At 45.2% G+C, this 19,709-nt stretch overlaps 1 pseudogene; it reads right to left on the minus strand.

The window, feature by feature from the left end:
- Positions 1–305: 305 nt before the first annotated feature.
- Positions 306–14,862, minus strand: LOC136516023 (uncharacterized; annotated as a pseudogene).
- Between the last annotated feature and the right edge of the window lie 4,847 nt (positions 14,863–19,709).

A 19,709-nucleotide genomic window follows, 5' to 3' on the forward strand; every position in this document is an offset into this window, starting at 1 on the left:
AAGTCCAGTCAGTAGGATATTTCCTTTACTTGATCACTGCCTTAGTACTATCTAGCAGGATAAGACACAAGAGAAGACCAGAGCACACTATCACATGGATAAGCATTCAGCTTCCATTGTCATCCATCAAAAATAAAAACAACATTAACAAACACATACTCACTTTTAGATGAAGCTTCTGACGTTTAATTGCACCTTTAGAAGTTTGCACTAGGACTTCCTCAATAATTATAGGATTGTCCGCCGTACCTCCAATTCCACCATTATCAACATTTGTGCAGCTGAGGGGGGATTTGTGAAGCCTTGTAGAGAGTCTTCATTGAGTCATAGAGCCTACACTGTCGGGACTCGAAGATTGGGATGCTTTGCTTTTTCTCTTGCTATTCCTTATACCTGATGCTGCACCTGGAAATATACAAAAAAATATATGAGCAAGAGATACAAAAGTTAACTGAATGTTGAACCAATGTTATAGAACACTTCATCTACATAGAGCTGGTGAGTCATTGGAAGGAAGAATTTCAGTTGACTGGGATGATGCATTTTTTTCCTCTTCCGATTCGTTGCACCTGATTCTGCACATGAAAAATATGCATAAACAGTATGAACAAGATATACAAAAGTTAATTCAATGTTGAAACAAATGAAACAGAACACTTCATCTACCATGACCAGATGAGTTAGTCGAAGGAAGAATCTTAGTTGGCTGAGAAGCAGCACAATACTTAGTACCAGAAGCATTGTATAAGCCATCTGATTCCATTTTCTCAGTCACAAAAGCTTCTTCCTTGGGATGAACATCTTCCACAATGCCATCTATACCAGCAGCAGCATCAACTTCTTTCATAACTATTTTACCTCTAACAACAGCCATTCTCGGATCCAAGACATCTTCTGGAACAATACCATCTGCTGGAGAAGGTAGCGGGGCTTCATCTTTAGCAGGCACAGCATCAACACCTCCATCATCAGCATTATCATGTGCTGGAGAAGCCACTCTGGCATTAGAATTCTGAGCCTCAGTGGGTGGCCGACGGCATGACAATAACGCTCATGCATGTACTTAAACATTTTGGCAACAAGTGTGTCGAGACTCTTATAGCCAAGGCTTGTCAAGTGGTTTTCGAAAAGCTCACACATGGCATCTTTGTCCTGTAATGTCAAGTTAATAGTACCATATGAATCATGTATTTTTTAATATAGAAGAATACTCATAAACATACTGGACAAGGCACCTACCTCTATACGGATGAAATCACAATGTTTATCTAGAGTATTCCTAAAGGAATCACGAGCATCTGTCGGTAGGTATGCTTCTTCATAGCAAGTGTCCTCAATGGATTTCACCTACACAAAATGTATTTAAGTCAGCCAGTGATCTAAAAAACAACAAGAGATGTATGTGTCATGTAATACAACATGTAATACAACAAGAGAACTCAAAAACAATGAAATCATCACATAGTTTGGCGGTGATATAACAGACAACACTTACTGGGCGCTTTCCATACTTCTCACTAGACACACGATCATAAGAAGCATATTTGTTAATCATCGAGCCCTTCCAACAGAGGATCCTTAGCAGATTTTGGGGGAGCTCATTATGTTTTCCAAAGTTGACAAAATCAAGATAATAAGCCTACAAAAGATTTCAAAGACATCACTAAAATAGGGTACATATCCAAGACAAACAATAGAATACAGAGAAGAAAGGAGCAACAAAGAAACACTTATAGCAATAAAGTATCTGCAGCCACCAATAGTGCTTCTATTCTTCTTTCTGTAGTTTGAAATCGAAGCAAATAGCCAATCAAACACAAACTTGGACCAATCCCATTCTTTCACCTTAGATACATCAATCAAAGCACCAAGGTACTACGGGCTAGGAAGAGTACTAGAGTTTGCACACAGAAAAGTGGACAAAGCAACAACCATAAAGTATCGAAACACATCATCATTTGACAAAGTGTCACCTAACAACTTCTCGCCAAAGGTCTTGATCAGGGGCAAAGAAGCCTCAACTATTTTAGAAAGAAACTTGGTCTTTGTAGAGTCATTATGATTTTCCCTAATGTCTTCACCACCTATTGGAAGGCCTAAGAAAAGATGAACTACCTCTGCAAAAAATGGGATCACTTTCCCTCCAACAACTATGCCATAACAATTCAAATCAACTTGATCTGCTATCCACTGCACAAAGCCTCTAGGTGCCGAACAACCATCATACTCTAGCAAGATACCAAAACCCTAATCCCGAATAATCTTCTTCTTACGCTCATCCAATTTCACAATTATCTCTCCAAAATACTTACTGAAAGCATCTAGGCCCCTAGTTGGGTTTCGGTGATTAATGACAATACGTGATTACTGTGACTAACGTGTGTTTTATAGAAACAATTGAGTTAGGTTATGGTAATGGAGATCGATTGGGCAATCATGGTTCGTATGCCCCTACGATGGAAATCGTTTCGGTTTTCAAAGGATGGACGACAAGGTTAAGGATGGACTAGTTCTAAGTGTCGATTGGAGTTGGAGAGATACTTAGAGTAGTTTAGGGCTTTGTTTTTCCTTTGGCCATACTATTAAGGGGTATGAACGGGTAGCTTGACCTAGGTGAGTCTAGTGAGTTAGGTGGATGCACACTTTACTACTCTTGATCTTCACTAATGAGGGCTCTCTTTGGGATTCTCAAATCTCAATCACCTCACTAGGACCTTGCTCTTCTTGGCACTCTCTAAGGTGTTTCTCAGCTGTTGGAATGAGCAAAAGTACCCCCACACATGAGCGGAGGTTGTATTTATAAAACCGGCTAAAAAACGAACCGTTATGTGCCTCTGCGGGGTGACCGGACGCTACGAGGTCGTGGTACCGGACGCTGAGGGCCAGCGTCCAGTCGACTCCAATAAGGTCCTAAAGAGGGAGAATCCTAATCGGACGCGTCCAGTTAATGCTGACTGGTTGCTGATTAGGTTCCGACTACTGACCGGACGCTGCTCAGCAAGTGACTGAACTCTGGAGGTCCAGCGTCCGGTCGACATCAGTAAGATTCCAGTAAGAGGAAAATGTGACCGGATGCGTCCGGTTAGTGTTGATCAGACGCTGCCAGTGTTCGGTCAACTCATAACCACTAGAGCTCAGGGTATACTGACCGGTGCGTCCGGTCACCCCACAAAGGCACATAATGGTTTGTTTTTTAGCCGGTGTTATAAATACAACCTCCGCTCGTGTGTGGGGGTACTTTTGTTCATTCCAACAGCTGAGAAACATCTTAGAGAGTGCCCAGAAGAGCAAGGTCCTAGTGAGGTGATTGAGATTTGAGAATCCCAAAGAGAGCTCTCATTAGTGAAGATCAAGAGTAGCAAAGTGTGCATCCACCTTCTCATTAGGCTTGCCGTGGTCAAGTGAGAGTTCGTGCTTGTTACTCTTGGTGATCGCCATCACCTAGATGGCTTGGTGGTGATTGGGAGTTCGGTGATCACCCGGTGGAGCTTATGGGTGACCCAACTCATGTTGTGAGCGGTTGTGGGTGATTCACCGTGATAGAGTGTCAAAGAATCAACCCATAGAGAGCACTTGATCCTTGCGCGGATCAAGGGGGAGCTACACCCTTGCGTGGGTGCTCCAACGAGGACTAGTGGGGAGTGGTGACTCTTCAATACCTTGGCAAAACATCGCCACGTTCCTCCCTCTCTATTTACTTTGAGCATTTACTTTGTGTAATTCAATTCTTGTCTTTTACATTCAAAGAATTGCCAAGCTAGAGTAGGATTGGAACTTAGGTTGCAAGTCTTTTGTGCTGTAGAGCAATTAGAAACACTATCTAGGCACAAGGGGTTAATTGGGCTAACCATAGAATTTAATTATTGCAAAGAAATTTAGAATTAGCCCAATTCACCCCCCTCTTGGGCATCTTGATCCTTTCAATTGGTATCGGAGCCTTGTGCTCATGTTTTTAGGCTTAACCGCCTAGAGCAAGATGTCTCACGGGGATGGACCTCCTCCTATCTTTAAGGGAGATGACTTTCCTTATTGGAAAATTCGCATGGAGGCGTATCTAGAGGCTCCAGATGTTGGTATCCTTAGAGCCGCCTCACAAGGCTTCCCAAAACCTCGGGATGCTACTAACCTACAAGGCGATGAGGTGAATTATGATAAGTGGAATGTAAAGGCTCGAAACACCATCTTTAGAGGCCTTTGCAAAGATGTGTTCAATCGGGTGAGGAACCATAAAGACGCCCATGCACTATGGTCGGACGTTTGTGCGCTCCATGAGGGAACTAAGAGTGAGCGTGAGGAACGCTATCATCTTGTCATGAAAAAGCTCAACTCTTTTAAAATGCTTCCTAAAGAATGTGCTAATGAAATGTATTCACGTTTGAATGTTCTTGTAGAGGAAGTCAATGGGCTTGGACTCACTCAAATGCAACCATCTGATGTTGTAAGAAAGATCTTGAGTGTCCTCCCCATTGACAAATATGGGCATATTGTGACCATGCTACATCAAGGTGATCTTTCTACCGCTACACCGACACAAATCTTGGGGAAGATCAATGCTCATGAGATGTACATGCACATCATGCCACAAGATGGCTCATCCTCTACCAAGAAGAAAGATAAGGACTTAGCATTCAAAGCTAGCCAAGAGAAGGGCAAGGCAAAACTTGAGTATGAGAGCTCAAGTGATGACAAAGTTGATGATGAAAGTCTTGCTCTCATGGTGAAGAAGACCAATAAGATGCTAAAGAAGCTCAACAAGAGTGGCATCAAGTTTGATGACAAGAAGAAGAAGTTCTTCACTAGCTCTAGAAGGAAGCCAATCTCTGAGATGGATTGCTACAATTGTGGAGAACTTGGTCATCTAGCTCACCAATGCACAAAGCCCAAGAAAGACAAGTTCAAGAACAAGAACAAGGGTAAGAAAGATGACTCAAGCAATAAAGATGAAGATGAGAAGAAAAAGAACAAGCCATACAAGAAGAGAGATGGCAAGAAGAAGGATTTCCACAAGAAGAAGAAGAGTGGAAAGGCTTACATCGTCGGTGATTGGCTCACGGACATTGATTCATCTAGTGGATCATCCGATGATGATAGTGACAACAAAAAGGTGGCCGCCATTGCTATTGACTCATCACCTTCACCGCTACCACCGCCATCATCCTCTACACACCTATGCCTTATGGCTAAAGGTGAACGAAAGGTATCACATGATGATGATAGTAGTGGTGATGATCATGCTCATAATGATGATAGTGATAGTGATAGCGATGATGATGAATATGAGTCACCTACTTATGATGATCTTGCTAAATTGCTAAAGAAATACACTAAGATCATTATAAAGACTAGAGCTAAAAATGAAAAGCTTGAGATTAAAAATGATTCTCTTTTAGTTAAATGTGAAATAGCCGAAAAGGCTAGTGTTGAGCTTAGAGAAGCAAATGATGCTATGTCATCCAAACTCAAGGAGCTCAAATCTTCTAAGAAAGAGCTTAAAGATAAACATGATAAACTTGAGTGGGTGCACAAAGAGCTCATCACTAGCCATAACAAGCTAAAAGATGAATATACTACTCTCAAGATTAATCATGACAATCTTGTTATTGCTCAAGAATTTTTACCCAATGAGCCACATGATGCTACTAACGATGTTGTTAAGATTGATATAGCTACATCATGTGATGATTTAATTGATGAGAGCATTGAGCAAGGATCTAGTGGCAAAGGCAAGCAAGTGGTTGAGTGCAATGACTATGATGAGTATGTTAAGCTCAAGCATGACAATAAAAAGCTAAAGAAAGAGTTTGAAGAGTTCAAAATCTACAACACCATTGTGCTAGAAAATCTTGATCATGATGGTGACTTGAAGACATGCCTATTCACCAAAACAACACTTGGGTGGCTTTGGCATAGAAGACTTGCTCATGTTGGGATGACCTCACTCAAGAAGCTTATGAAGAATGATTTGGTGAGAGGGTTGAAGGATGTGAAGTTTGAGAAGGACAAGCTTTGTAGTGCATGTCAAGCCGGAAAGCAAGTTGCAAATACCCATCCAACAAAAGCGCTCATGTCAACCACAAGAGTGCTAGAACTTCTTCACATAGGATTTAATTATTGTAAAGAAATTTAGAATTAACCCAATTCATCCCCCTCTTGGACATCTTGATCCTTTCACTTACTATTGAACCTAGAGGATGCTCTCTCTGATGTACTTGCAACAGCACTTGATTTCCCTTTACCCCTACCTCTGACAGTTCTGTTAATCTAAAAATCGATGCAAAAAAATAATATAAAAATTCTAGTTAAGCTACTAAATTCAGTAAACGTGGTGACAAACAAAAAAGAAGATTAGTTAGGTACTGAATTTACCTTTCCAGAACGCATCCAGACGTCAGACCGTCTTGATTTCCCTTTGTTGCTAACAAACTTAGCAAACTGTAAGAAAAAAACCAAAGAAATGGCTTGCATCACACTACAAAAGATATGGTGTAAATATATTATTATTCTTCCAACTGTTCTGGTTTAAAGAGAACAATAGTACATAGATAACTAGACGTCAAGGAATAGACAAAATATTAACATAAACATGATTTCCCTGGCCTAAGAATTTTGTAACTAGTCTATATCAGACAACTATGCTACAATTTAAATATAGGAATCTTCACCACACAAATTTCAAAACATACCCTAGATAAGGCTTCCTGCACATGCTTGAAAGTCTTCAGCATCTCAGCAGTATCAATATCATCATATGTGGGAGTTCGATCCTAAAAAAGGCAAAACATATATCATATTATTATAATACACAAGTGCACAAACAAAACAAAATCAAGTGAACTTAGTACCTCGCCAACATCATAGAATCAGAGTTGTTGTCTTCTTCAGAGTTTATAGCAAAGTCATCCTCACTCTCACCATTTCCAAAATCAGCATCCGAAAGAAACTCATCATCATCCATGGCTACATAACATAACAAAAAAAATTGGTTAATGACCTCATTGCTAGCTGTAGCCAATAAAAGAAGAAGCAAAACAACTAGCTCAAAAAGTAATTGGACGCTTACAGAACAAATAAAAAAATAACTAAGAGCCTTCTTGAAAAAAATAACCTGAAACTCCAAACAACTCAATGACATGAATTTTAGGACAGAAATGAACTAAGATCACTGGAATAACTAGAGCCAAATATATTATATATCATAGTTCAATATAATAATTACAAGCCAGCAATAATTGGTATTCATAAAAAAACCAATACTTATAATATCAACTAACCAAACTACAACTCAACATCATCACCATCATTTACATTAGGATACCTATATCGGCACAGAGGGCACGACTTATCGCTACCAAGCCACTCAAAAATGCATATCTTGTGGAATACATGCATACAAGGCAGCACCCTCAGTGTCTCCATGGCAGCCTCTAAAGTAGCTTCGTCATCGTCCTCTTTTCTGATATCTAAGACACCCAAGCAGATAGCACAGACATCGTCGTCTTTCAAAGGCAACTCTACTAAAATAGGTTCCCTTTCAACGCGAGGAGCTGACGATTGAATAACAGGGGGACATGAAGAGCTCCGCATGCGCCTGTCCATCTAAACTCAAATGATCAAAGATGAAAATATTAAAGCTACAATCAACATATTGGAAGCTTACAATACAAATAAAGAAATAACATAAGTACGGATTACAACTGAACTAGCTCTACACTGCTTTGTGCTAACACTACAGGTTCAGACTAGAAAAAACTACCTCACAGAATCATCACAAATCTCCCCATGTCCTCTATTCCTATTACTACTCATAGTGAACTAATGAGAAGGTAAGTGTAGCTATTACAACTGAGTTAGTAATACCATGGCAGCCTTCTCATATTCAACCATAGCGAATTCTTCTAGGAAAAGGAGCACAAGTTACATGGCCGCATAGTTTCATTGCAGCCTTCTCATATTGAACCATCAACAAGCATGTTCTCATATTCAACAAGCATGTCCTTAATCATGGCAACTATTTGGATAGATAACATCAACGGTATTGAACTTATAATTTTTTTCCAATCTCCAGCGCTTTGAATGCATTACTCCAACTTGTAATCATTTTTTAGACTTAACTGCACAATTTGCTGTATTATGTAGTGAAAAAGTAACTACAGTCAAATGTGATAACTAAATAGATCATCAAAGAACCTCTTCTGCTAGAAAGGCCATGACAGTAGGATGGAATCAGTATCACCACCATGTTCAAACAGAGTAAGAAATTGGCAAATGTGAGAAACTAACCACACAACATTGGTTTGTCCCCGTATCACAAGCATTGGAAGGGAACAAGGAAGATAAAGGGCTAGCTTTTGTAAGGCCCAAGCACCTATCAAATTACTTGATCTATCTTTTATTTCATCACAGATCACAAATTTTGCTAAAACAACATTCCATAATTGCACTATTGCACAATAGGTTACAATCTAGTGTGATAAACAATGATACTCAAGCAAAATGTTTGAAACCAATCTAGATTCCAATGCTAATAGAATCATATAAAGAGATACAAATTCCAATAGTCTTTCAATTTTTACATCACCTTGTGCTATCTTAGGAAATACAATACCCAATGAGGCGTGATTTTGATAGTTAAGGTTCACTTCAGTAGGCTGCCAAGATGTGTTCTTGCTGGATGCTTAATAGACATGATTATGTGTTCATCAGTATTATTCATACCATGATATGCTATTCTGATTGCTCCACAAATTTCAGGCAACAAACCAAGTTCCGATGGCAAGACACTCGTATTGGTTAATAGTCAACATAGCCACAAATCCAAAACAAACACGAACCTACTCATTCAGACCTCACAGAGCAAAATCTGTCATAAAATACAAACATTTCTTTGATACTCCATTCACCAAAAAAAAAAAGAGAGAACTAAGCAGAGGTTATAGGTTAAACTGTAAAGTTTGCTTCAGCACACTAAACAATCAAACATATATACCCTTAGCTATTGCTAAACACTGTATGATAAAAATAACCAAGATAACTAGTTCATCATCATTCTACCTCCATAATTAAGCAGTTACATGGCTTCATGGTTCAAAAAAGTAGCAGGCATCAATATATCAATTAAAATTTCTTTCTGGTTGACAGTTTTTTTAATGTCAGAAAACAACTATTATATAATAAAATAACAAGTTAAAAATATCCTGTGCAACCAGCAAAATAACTTTAAGTCTGGCATTCAATTCTGAATGAAAATCAAGGCTTAGAAATGAGACTCAAATTGCATATGCCAATATGCTCGTGACCTCTATAGAAACCCTACCAAATATGACACAAGTTAACTGATCCCAATCACCAAACACTTGCCAATACAGATACCCGCTTTAAAATTCGGAGTAAAGAATAGAGAAAATAAAGTTTCACTATTTTCATTTCAACATGGGATCAGAAACAATGAAATCAAAATAAAAACTTCACTCGAGCACACAACATGCAGGCTTAACAATATTATTACCTTGCTGACAGCCTTCAGTGGGTACCCTCCTCCAAGCCTTGGATCTCTGCACCTAAATCAGGATGTCAACTAGCCATCAACAAGCTTGATGTACAACAACGAAACCAATCACATATCTATATTCCACGGACAAACGCGGCAGAAAGCAGGATCTATATTCCACAGAAAATCCACAAAAATGTCGCACAAAAATCACCAACAGATCACAGGGGTGTGAATACGAGACAGAGAAATGAATCGCAACGCGCAAATATTAGGAGCTAAATAAACAACTTGCAAATCACAGGTGGCCATGCACACCAAGCTATTGCTTCGTCAATTCAAACTTGCAAATCACAAACACACATTCTATCGACTCAAGCACTAGGCACTGGCCAAGCCTAAACACAACACAAGCGCAGGCTACATAAAGGATTTGTTTTGTATCCAGATGATCAAGTAAATCCACACTAAAAAAACAAAAGCCAAATGAAAAAAAAATTGAAGGTAGGAGGAGCTGAGTTTATGGGGTCTGTGTTGAATAGAGAACCGTACTCTGATGGAAGTTCAGTACCATACAAAAAAAAATTTAAACTCATCAAGTTATCGAATAACTCACTGTAAATCAGAATTAGTATCTGAATCTGAAATAAACAAAAAAAGAATGGAAGGCAAGCCATACATGAACTTGTAAATCAACAAACAACCTCCAGGAATCAACCAAAGATACCAAAGAAAGCAACATAAATCTTGACAGTCTGACAATATAGAAATTCACAGGTAAACTGAAATTATGAACTCAAAGGTAACGAACGAACTGGACTTAGTGGTAAGCAACACACAAATTGTAACTTAGAGCCGGACCAAAACTTATGGGTCAAAGGCAACAGGAAGGCTGAACCTACTGGGAAGAAAGCACACAAATGAGAGCAACACCTAAACATTTAATAACTTGTATTGTATAGCCGATCATAGCCTCGTAGGCCACAAATCAGCAAGGCTTGCAACGTACCCAGTAGGCTAAACACACAACAGCGACCAGGCTGAGAAGTAGCAAACAACACCGCAGCATATGAGCTGAAACAAGTCGGCAACCCATAGGCAGTGCTAGGCTAACAAATACAATATTACTGCAGGCCTAAGTTATGGGCACCAAATAGGAACACGTTGCGTATATCAAGAAAGAAAGCACATGATATGTATCAATGTAAGCAGCCAAAATGCTACGGCCTACAGGGGCATCCTCGAGCTCTGCTTTGCAATGAACAAATGCTTTAGTTACTTACGCTGCACTACTTGCATGTTGCCTGTACTCAGGCCAGCGGTTGCAAATTTCCCTACATGATTGTTTACTTGAACAATCCATCAAACCCTATCAAGCTAGGCTAACAAAATGTTAGGCTAACAAATACATGATTGTTTACTTGAAAGATACAATCCCTATCAAGGTGTCCCTCCCCGTCACTACATCTTGCTGTCTCCTCCCCTATGACCTTTCGTTTTTCGACAAATCCCCACTACCTGTCCTCAATCAACCACAAATACCCTATCAAATACTAGAACAATCCATCAAACAAAACCCTAATTAACAAGGACTAACATAACACAACCCCTGCAAAAAAGTTCACAAAAATCGCTTCAGTCATGATCTGAGACAGAGGAGCGGCAGATCTGGGACTGGGTCACTGGGAGAGTGGGAGGGAAAGCTAGAGAGCAGATTATCCTACAAATTGCCACGACAACCGACAGCGGGCCTCATCGCCGCGCGCGGTAGCGAGTCTGCCAGGGAGGGTGAGATGCGCGTACAAATTTCTGCACGGCGCGGGGGATGGCCTGGGCGGAGAGCGTCGACGGGATCCGGCGGATTCCACCGGTGCAGCTCGGGGGGACGGCCTGGGCGGAGAGTGCCGACAGGATCCGGCGATTCCACCGGTGGAGGCCGGGGTTCGGGGGCTAGAACGGTGCCGGGGTTCGGGGGCTTCCGCTGGTGGAGTCGCAGCGCGGCGCCGCAGGGCAAGAAAGAGCGTGGCAGCGACGTACTCTCAGTAGGACACTCGTCGGAGATGGCTGGGAAAACAACATTCTGAAGAAAGGGGACAAACCAAAACGCACTAGAAATCACCGGTAGGCCCTAGCATCCATGGAAGACAAGATGGGAGCGGAGAGAACTTACCTCAACGAACCCTAGAAATCACCGGTCGGCCGCCCAAGGAGAGCGGCGCGTCGCCTGGAGTCGCCTGGAAGAAGCCCAAACGAAATGGAAATGGAGGGTGTGGGATGGGTGGGGTGGGGGACGGACGTCACTGAATCGGGCGCGACTCCCAAAAAATCAAAACTAGCGCCGACATCCAGGTCCACAGGTCAGAGAAACAAAGACAGCAGACCACATCCGACGCCTAGCAGACGCGCGCGAGATGGATCCGACGGACAGAAAATCCATGTGCCAACGAAGGAAGAAACACACATGTGTTGTAATGCATTCCTGTTGAAAAGTTGCGTCTCGGATCCGAAGAGCCACCGCCACCGTCGCCTCAGGAGCGTGGCCAGGCTCACCGACGACCTCATCTCCGAGATCCTCGCACAGGTCCCCTACAGGTCGCTCTACCGCTTCAAGTGTGTCTCCTGGTCATGGTTCGCCCTCTGCTCTTGTCCCGACATGATCCGCCGGACTCTTTCCAGCTTCTTCGGCACATACTCCGCTGCCCACTTCCGCTTTTTTAGCACGTCGGGAAGATTCCCGCTCATGGAGGGCCCTCTCTTCTCCTCCTTGCCAGCCGAAAGTGTAAACATTGATATCGCGGACCACTATATGTATAATAAACATGGATCATCTCGCTATTTCGTTTGCAACCTTGCGACCAGGAACTCGATCAATTTGCCAAACATAGAACCGATGGGGAGATTCAGGCCACCAGTTATTTGGTTGGGGTTATAGGTGGCCAAACGGGCCGCCCAGCACGACACGGGCACAGGCACGATGAGGCACGGCACGGCTAGGCACGACATTACGCGGCACGATAGGTTAGCCGTGCCGTGCCGTGTAGTGCCGTCGTGCCTAAGTGCTGGCACAGGCATGGCACTAAGAGCCCTTAGGCATGCCATGCCATGCCATAGGGCACGGCGGCACTGCAGTGCCCGTGCCGGCCCGAGCACTATATATGCCTAATCCCTCATTCAACTCAAAAACACAAGCATACTTCAAAGCCAGAGCACCAGAGTCGCCGGCGAGGTCGACGAGGCACGGATCTGGCAAGGTCGACGATGAGGGACGGAACCGACGAGGTCGACGAGGCACGGATCCGGGGAGGAAACCGACGGATCCGGCGAGGTCGACGACGGATCCGGCGGGGACGAAGCGAGATCAAGGGTTAGGGTTAGGGATTGACCAAGGGTTAGGATTAGGGATTGTGCCAGTGCGGGCCAGCGTTGGCTCCAGAGGCCACGGGAGAGCGAGAAGAGAGGAAGTCGGAGGCGAGAGAGGAGAGCGAGTTGCCGACGCGGCGACGCGGCGACGCCGGCTCACCGAGAGGGGAGAGCGAGGCGGCGCTGCGGGGGAGACTGGGAGAGCAAATGAATTAGGGCGACGGAGCGAGAGCGAGATGCGGCCGGGACGAGTTTTGTATCCCCGATTCCAACGGCCGAATCCAACGGTCCGATGGGAGCAAGGCCGGGGATCCAACGGCCACCTACGGCCGAGCCGTGCCGCTGCTGGGCCGGCCCATGTAGCGTGCCGTGCCCGTACCGGCACTACGGGCCAGAATGTCGGCCCAGACACAGCACTAAGGCCGGGCCGTGCCAAGCACTTGCGCGAAGACCGTCGGGCCGGGCCGTGCTACTTAGTGCCGTGCTTGGGCCGGCCCGTAGTGCCCAGGCCAAATGGCCAGCTATAGTTGGGGTTTGACCCAGACTAGTCCTCCCACTTCAGAGTGTTCTTGGTCGTGCATCAGGGAAAAGGTCGCCAGAGTGCAGATATACTCATCGGTAACCAGAGGATGGGCATACAGGCAGATCGTTATCATTGATCGTTATCAAATAAGAACTGCCTTCTTCAATGGCACTTTGCAACTGGCAACCTCTGGTTCTTCACCTTCGATAGTCACAGTTGATAAAGATGGGAAGACATGGAGAACAATCCCTGCTCCGAGGAATTTTGAGTTCATCGGGCTGTCTCGGGGGGCTGCTTCTATGCTGTGGAGGATACGGATGATATACATAGTAATGGTTATCGGCTGTCGATCTGGGCTCCTGAGGACTACGGTGGAGGACATGAGTGGATGCTCAAGCATACCGCCACACCGTTTGCATCCACAGAATCTTACACAGTGCATGCAATCCATCCACAAGATCTCCTTTGTTTTTTCTTACTACTGCTACTGTGGGGACGGGAATACGACGTGCTCTTGTGTCGTACGATTTCATGAACAACAAAGTGCATGCTATCAAGACTCTGGGACGATCTTTCGGTATGCCCCTATATCCTTATATACCATGCTTCTCAAAGTGGTTGTCAAATGGACACTGAAGTTAGAGAATGAATCTCATGTCCCTGTGCTCAAAGGAAAGCTTGTATGCAGATCCTTTAATTTCCATGGGTATCGCTGAGCTATTTCAGCAGACCTACTTAGTTACTCTATTTGTGAATATCTACATTTTTTTGTTAACACCGTTCTACTTTCTCATGTTGCACTACCGGATATAGGGACTTTGCCGAGTGCCCGCACTACCGGATATAGGGACTTTGCCGAGTGCCAGGGGCACTCGGCGAAGCCCCAAAAACACTCGGCAAAGGGTTTGCCGAGTGTTACACTCGGCAAACCCTTTAACGGCAAACGCAAGTTTGCCGAGTGTTTTTTGTCGGGCACTCGGCAAAGACGTTGCCGAGTGCCCAAAAAACACTTGGCAAACTTTTTTTTTCAAAAAAAAAATAAAAAAATGGCACGCCGACACCACGCCCGCACCACTAGCACCGCCGCCACCACCACCATCCACGCCGCCACCACCATCCATGCCCGCACCACGCCGCATCCGCCACCATCCACGCCCGCACCACGCCGCATCCACGCCGCCACCACCATCCACGCCCCCTCCCTGGATCTCGCCGGCAATTTCAAGGGGAAGACAGCTCGCGGACGCGGATGGCGTTTGCCTGCTCACCTCTTGGCGTGCTTGGGGTCGAGGAGCGTGAGCTCGGCGAGCTTGTCGTCGGGCACGACCTTCTTGGCGTAGCCCGGCAGCATGGAGGACGACGTGGACTCGCCCTCGAACGGCGAGGTGGCCCCGTCCATGGAGCCGCTCCTCTTGTGCCCCGCCACGCCCCTGCCTCCTCCGTGCAGCGAGAGGCCACCAAAGAAGGCGGCGTCGAGGGAGAGTCTCCGCATGTGCGCCACGCTCAGCGGCCTCGGCACCGCAGACGCCGGGGAAGCTGCCTGTGGCAGCGGCTGCTGGGGCGGCGGGTCGGACGCCGCGGGCGAGTCATGGAAGAAGAGAGGGGCTGGATCCGGGAGAGGGAGGGCCGGATCCGGGGGCGGCGGGCCGGGAGAGGGGGGGAGGGGGCGACGCCGCCGGGATAGAGGGAGGGGGCGCCGGATCTGGGAGAGGAGGGTAGGGGGAGCCGGGAGAGAGGGAGGGGCGCCGGGAGAGGAGGGGACGCCGGCGAGGGGAGGAGACGCCGGGAGAGGAGGGGAGGGGACGCCGGGAGAGGAGGGGAGGGGCGCCGGCCGGGATTTGAGGGGAGGGGGCGCCGACGAGGCGAGGCGAGGGGTGGGGAGGGGAGGGAGGAGGTGCGCCGGCGGGGAGGGCAGGGAGAGGGAGCTGGGAGGGGGCGCCGGGAGGGAGGTGCGCGCGGTGTGCGGGGGAGGCAGTGGAGGGAAGCGGGGTTTTATTTCCAAAAAAAAATATTTCTTTGCCGAGTGTTCTGGATCTGAACATTTGGCAAAGTTTTTTTTTATTTTTTCTTCTCTTTCTTTTTCTGAAAAAAGATTTTATTTCTTTGCCGAGTGTTCTAGATCTGAACACTCGGCAAAGTTTATTTTTCTTCTTTTTTTCCAAAAAAAAGATTTTATTTTTTTGCGAGTGTTTTTTTTTGCACTCGGCAAACCAGCTCGTTGCCGAGTGTTTTTTATTTGGCACTCGGCAAACCTCCTATTTTGTCGAGTGTTTTTTTTTGCCGAGTGTTTTTAGCGCAGCACTCTGCAAAAAACTTAGTCGTCGAGTGCCCGAGAGAATACACTTGGCAAACACAAAAACACTCGGCAAATTTGAGGATTCCGGTAGTGTTAGAATGAAACATAAGTAAACCCATCATCTATGTTTTAAATTTTGTGCTTTCCATATTTGTCGAGACATGATTAATAATCCATCAGAATTTGATAGTGGCCGTGATGACTTTTGTTTGCACAGGGAGGTTTTAACCTCAGTCTGGAATTTGATTGCATACCTGCTCATTGTAAGATATACTAAGATGATGCTTGAATTGGCTTTCTAATTGTTTGTTCCATATGCATATACAATGAAGAAAGATTAGCAGATTACTTGGATATCTACATGGTTCTTCCCCATGGTGTCAAAAAATGTATTAGGCATCAGAAAGATGAAAGATCAAATGTACAGTATGATATCACTTGAGGTAAACTAACTATGAGTCTATGATATGCCCATATTCTAGACTTTCTACGCAAGAGTGTTGTGTATCGTTGTATTAATATAGAAGAATTAGTTTTATGTGACGCGTCTAGCAAGCCAACGCAAGAACAGAAGGTAGTTGTGAACGGATTACGATGGGTACAAACAACCTAGAATGATTCGCTAAAATCACTACAGAAACAATTCCTAGGAATGGTAAATACGGTTCTTGTCGAAAATATTGAACTGGTTGTCAAAAATGATGTGGTGCATTTTTTATCTTCATGGCATTGTGGAAAGACAGGTAGAAGCAACAAGTGTAACTGTATCCATGCCTCTTGCGATTCCACTGTGCAAGTCAGGAGTATAAATACTGCTCTTCCCTTTATGCCCATTGCACAATGCCTCAAATCAATAATTGGTAGTCCGGTGGGTCGTTCTAAAAGAGCATTATTGGACGCGCTGGTAATCCTATAGAGACTATATAAAATGGTACTGCTTAATGTGCTATCTCTGAAATATATTTCTTTTTGAGAGGAAAAAGGAATGATTTTGCTTTGGTGACAAAATGAGAAAACTCAGATGTCCTTGATGAATTTTCTTGTTATCTTTGAGCGGTTGGGGTCAGCAGGATATATAGCTTGTTTGATCAATTCTGAGCTAGTCTAAATAATTTCAGCCACCACTATCAACGGATTCATCATATGTACTAAAACATATACACAGCTAATTACAGGTAAAAATGCTGGGTATAGCGCTTATAATGGCAATTACCTGAACATATAGTCGCACCTTTATGGCAAAACCAGACTCAAACTGTAATACCATGTATCTGATATTGGCTTTGTCTCTTAATTGGATCTATCTATGCACAGCTCGATGAACCGTCACACCAAAATTGCAGAGCCTAGAATCGCAGGGCAATTCTCCTTTGGCACGCATACGGCTGCTGTTTATTTGCACCATTTGGCCAGCAACTTCAGCTACCAAGCTAGCTTACTCTCGACTGATTCGCATATGCATCTATGCATTCTGCTGCATGCATCTGTGCCAAAGGAGATGTACCCTGTAATTCATGCTCAGCGCATGCCAACTAGCTCTCCTTGTATTTTTCAGAGCTCTGACGCTTGTTGATGAATGTGTTGAGGCCTTGACCTGGTTTATATAGCGCGCCATGCGACGGCATATGCTCCGAGTCTGGGGACTATTCCGGTGGACCTAAACCTTTCTTGCGGGTGGCTTCTCTATCGGATTTCCTATGGAATGTGCTCCTGTGTAGAAAGCCAACCTGCCTTTTTCTGATGTTCAGACAGTACAGGAATTTTGTTTAAGTTCATCCTCCAGTACAGTATTATAGAAAAGATTGCCTCTCTCAGGACTAGCAAGCAGTCTTTGCAGAAACTACCAGTAGACAGACAGATAGCATATGAGCACAGATATGAGCAGATTTTATTCTTGGATAGCCAGCCAGCTTTTAATGGAGATGTTGCTGTTGAAATCACCTAGGGTCTCCACATGCAACAAAAGAACCCTTGATGTATATATGCTTTTGTTCGTGTGGATTTGGATGTTGCTGCTACAATGGTACATTCTATTGGATCTTCTCTATTCTCCTGCAGTTGGAAAGCTTTTCTGGGCGGAACACCGTACCAGCTGGCATAATTCATAAAGACGGCTGCTTCGGAAAGCTGACCATGAAGGAATATTGTGTTGAGCAGCACGGGAAAAATGCAAACTTACAGTTTAGAACAAAGAGAGTATAGGGGCAAAAAGGCAAGGAAAAAAAAGCTAGCTTGTGTATGGCCTTGACCATACACTGCTAGATTAAGCTATAGGCACACGTTTCTCCACGCTTCCTTCCTGTTGCTTTCTACTGCAGGCAGCATATGCCGCCGGACAGGCATGTCCAGATTCCAGAAGCAGTTCATCGTGAGCATTGAGCACGGATCAGCATGGTGAGGCCATGATTTTTTTTTTTTGTGAGGCCATGAGTGCATGGCACCATGCAGAGTAGTCATCAGTCATGCAGATGGATCAAGCCCAAACCCAGCACCAAGAAATCATAAAAATGCGAACGGCACCGAAACCATTGGACGAGCGAGTGCAAAAAATCGGGCCTGATGCGTCTTCGGTAGTTTTGTGCTCAGAATAATGCCGATTCGATCCACCTATTGGGCGGCGTAGCTGGACGCGACTGCGTGACGCCGCCTCGCTATAAATATGTGAAACCTCGGACATGGAAATCTCAGCAGGGTAGATGGAGCCGGCAAGAACAGACGTAGAAGATAGGCAAAGCTGCGGTGTGTCTGATATGCAGGGCCCATGCATTACCGGGTGGGTCTCCTCTGGCAGTAACTTGGCTGGTCGATGACCTGCGTGAAGACACTGCCAAAGGAGATTTGCCCAGCAATGCAGTTTTGAGTCCCCGTAAGATCTCATGTGTGTGTTTTTCGATAATAATGCTACAAACAGTACGTCCGACGCCAGCGACTCTCTTCGGATGGACACGTGGTGTGGTGTACCACAACTTTGACTTCCTCCGTCTCTTATTCTTATTCGGACACCGCTCGCTCACTCCGCTCGGCCTTCTCCCACCGCGCCCTGACCCTGCCCGCTCCCTCACTCCTGCGCCGTTGCGCGCCCCACTTGCGCCGCTCGCTCCTCGCTCTTCTCCCCCGCCTGTGGCGCGCCCCACCAGCACCTTGCTCCTTGCTTTGGCCGTGCGCCGCGCCGCCCGCTGGACTGAGCCAAGGCCGGTGCTGGTGCACTGGCTGGTGGTGGTGCTCACACGCACCACTGGTGGTGCTGGGTGCACCACTGGTGGTGCTGGGTGCTGGTGGTGCTCGTGCGCCGCCGCTCACCTCCGGCTCCGACCCCGACGGCTGTAATCGACCGGCCCAGGCTTTCCCCTCTCCTATGTTGCAAATGTATCTTTCAGGTGTTTCAATCGTTTCAAGGGTATGTTGCAGTTGTTTTTTTTATGGATGTTGCAAAAGTAGATCGGGGATGTTGCACATATTGCATATGTTGCAAGTGTTTCAGAGGCATGTTGCAAGCGCTTATTCAAAATGTTTCATCTGTTCCAGAGATATGTTGCAAGCATTTTAATCCGGATATTTGCACATGTTTTATATGTTTTATCTATTTCAGACGTATGTTGCAAGTATTCTATCTGGATGTTGCATATGTTACAATAACTATGTTGTAAGTGTATGTTCTAAATGTTTCATCTGTTTCAGTCGCATGTTGTAATTGTTTCATCTGAGTATTGCAAAAGTAGATCTCAATGTAAGGCTGTTTAGCGAGGAAGAGAGCTACTGCAAGAGCCATGGTGGCGTCGGCTGTAAGCTGGCGGCAACGCTCCACCGAAGGACGCGCAAGCGTCCGCGCTGGCGCATGCGGCCCGTTGCTGTACGACATGCTACCTCCGCCAGAGGTCCTGGAGTAGAAGCTTGTGTCATCTCCTCGCGCGACGGAGATGTAGACCCTGGCTATGGAGGTGACGCGGGCGCGAAGAGATTGAGACCCCTACGGACGCGGTGAGCGGGCGGGCTCCACTATTACGTGGGCGCAACGGACACTCTATTACGTGGGGACATGACAG

This window comes from Miscanthus floridulus, chromosome 17 (assembly GCF_019320115.1).
Source record: "Miscanthus floridulus cultivar M001 chromosome 17, ASM1932011v1, whole genome shotgun sequence".
Lineage (NCBI taxonomy): Eukaryota > Viridiplantae > Streptophyta > Magnoliopsida > Poales > Poaceae > Miscanthus > Miscanthus floridulus.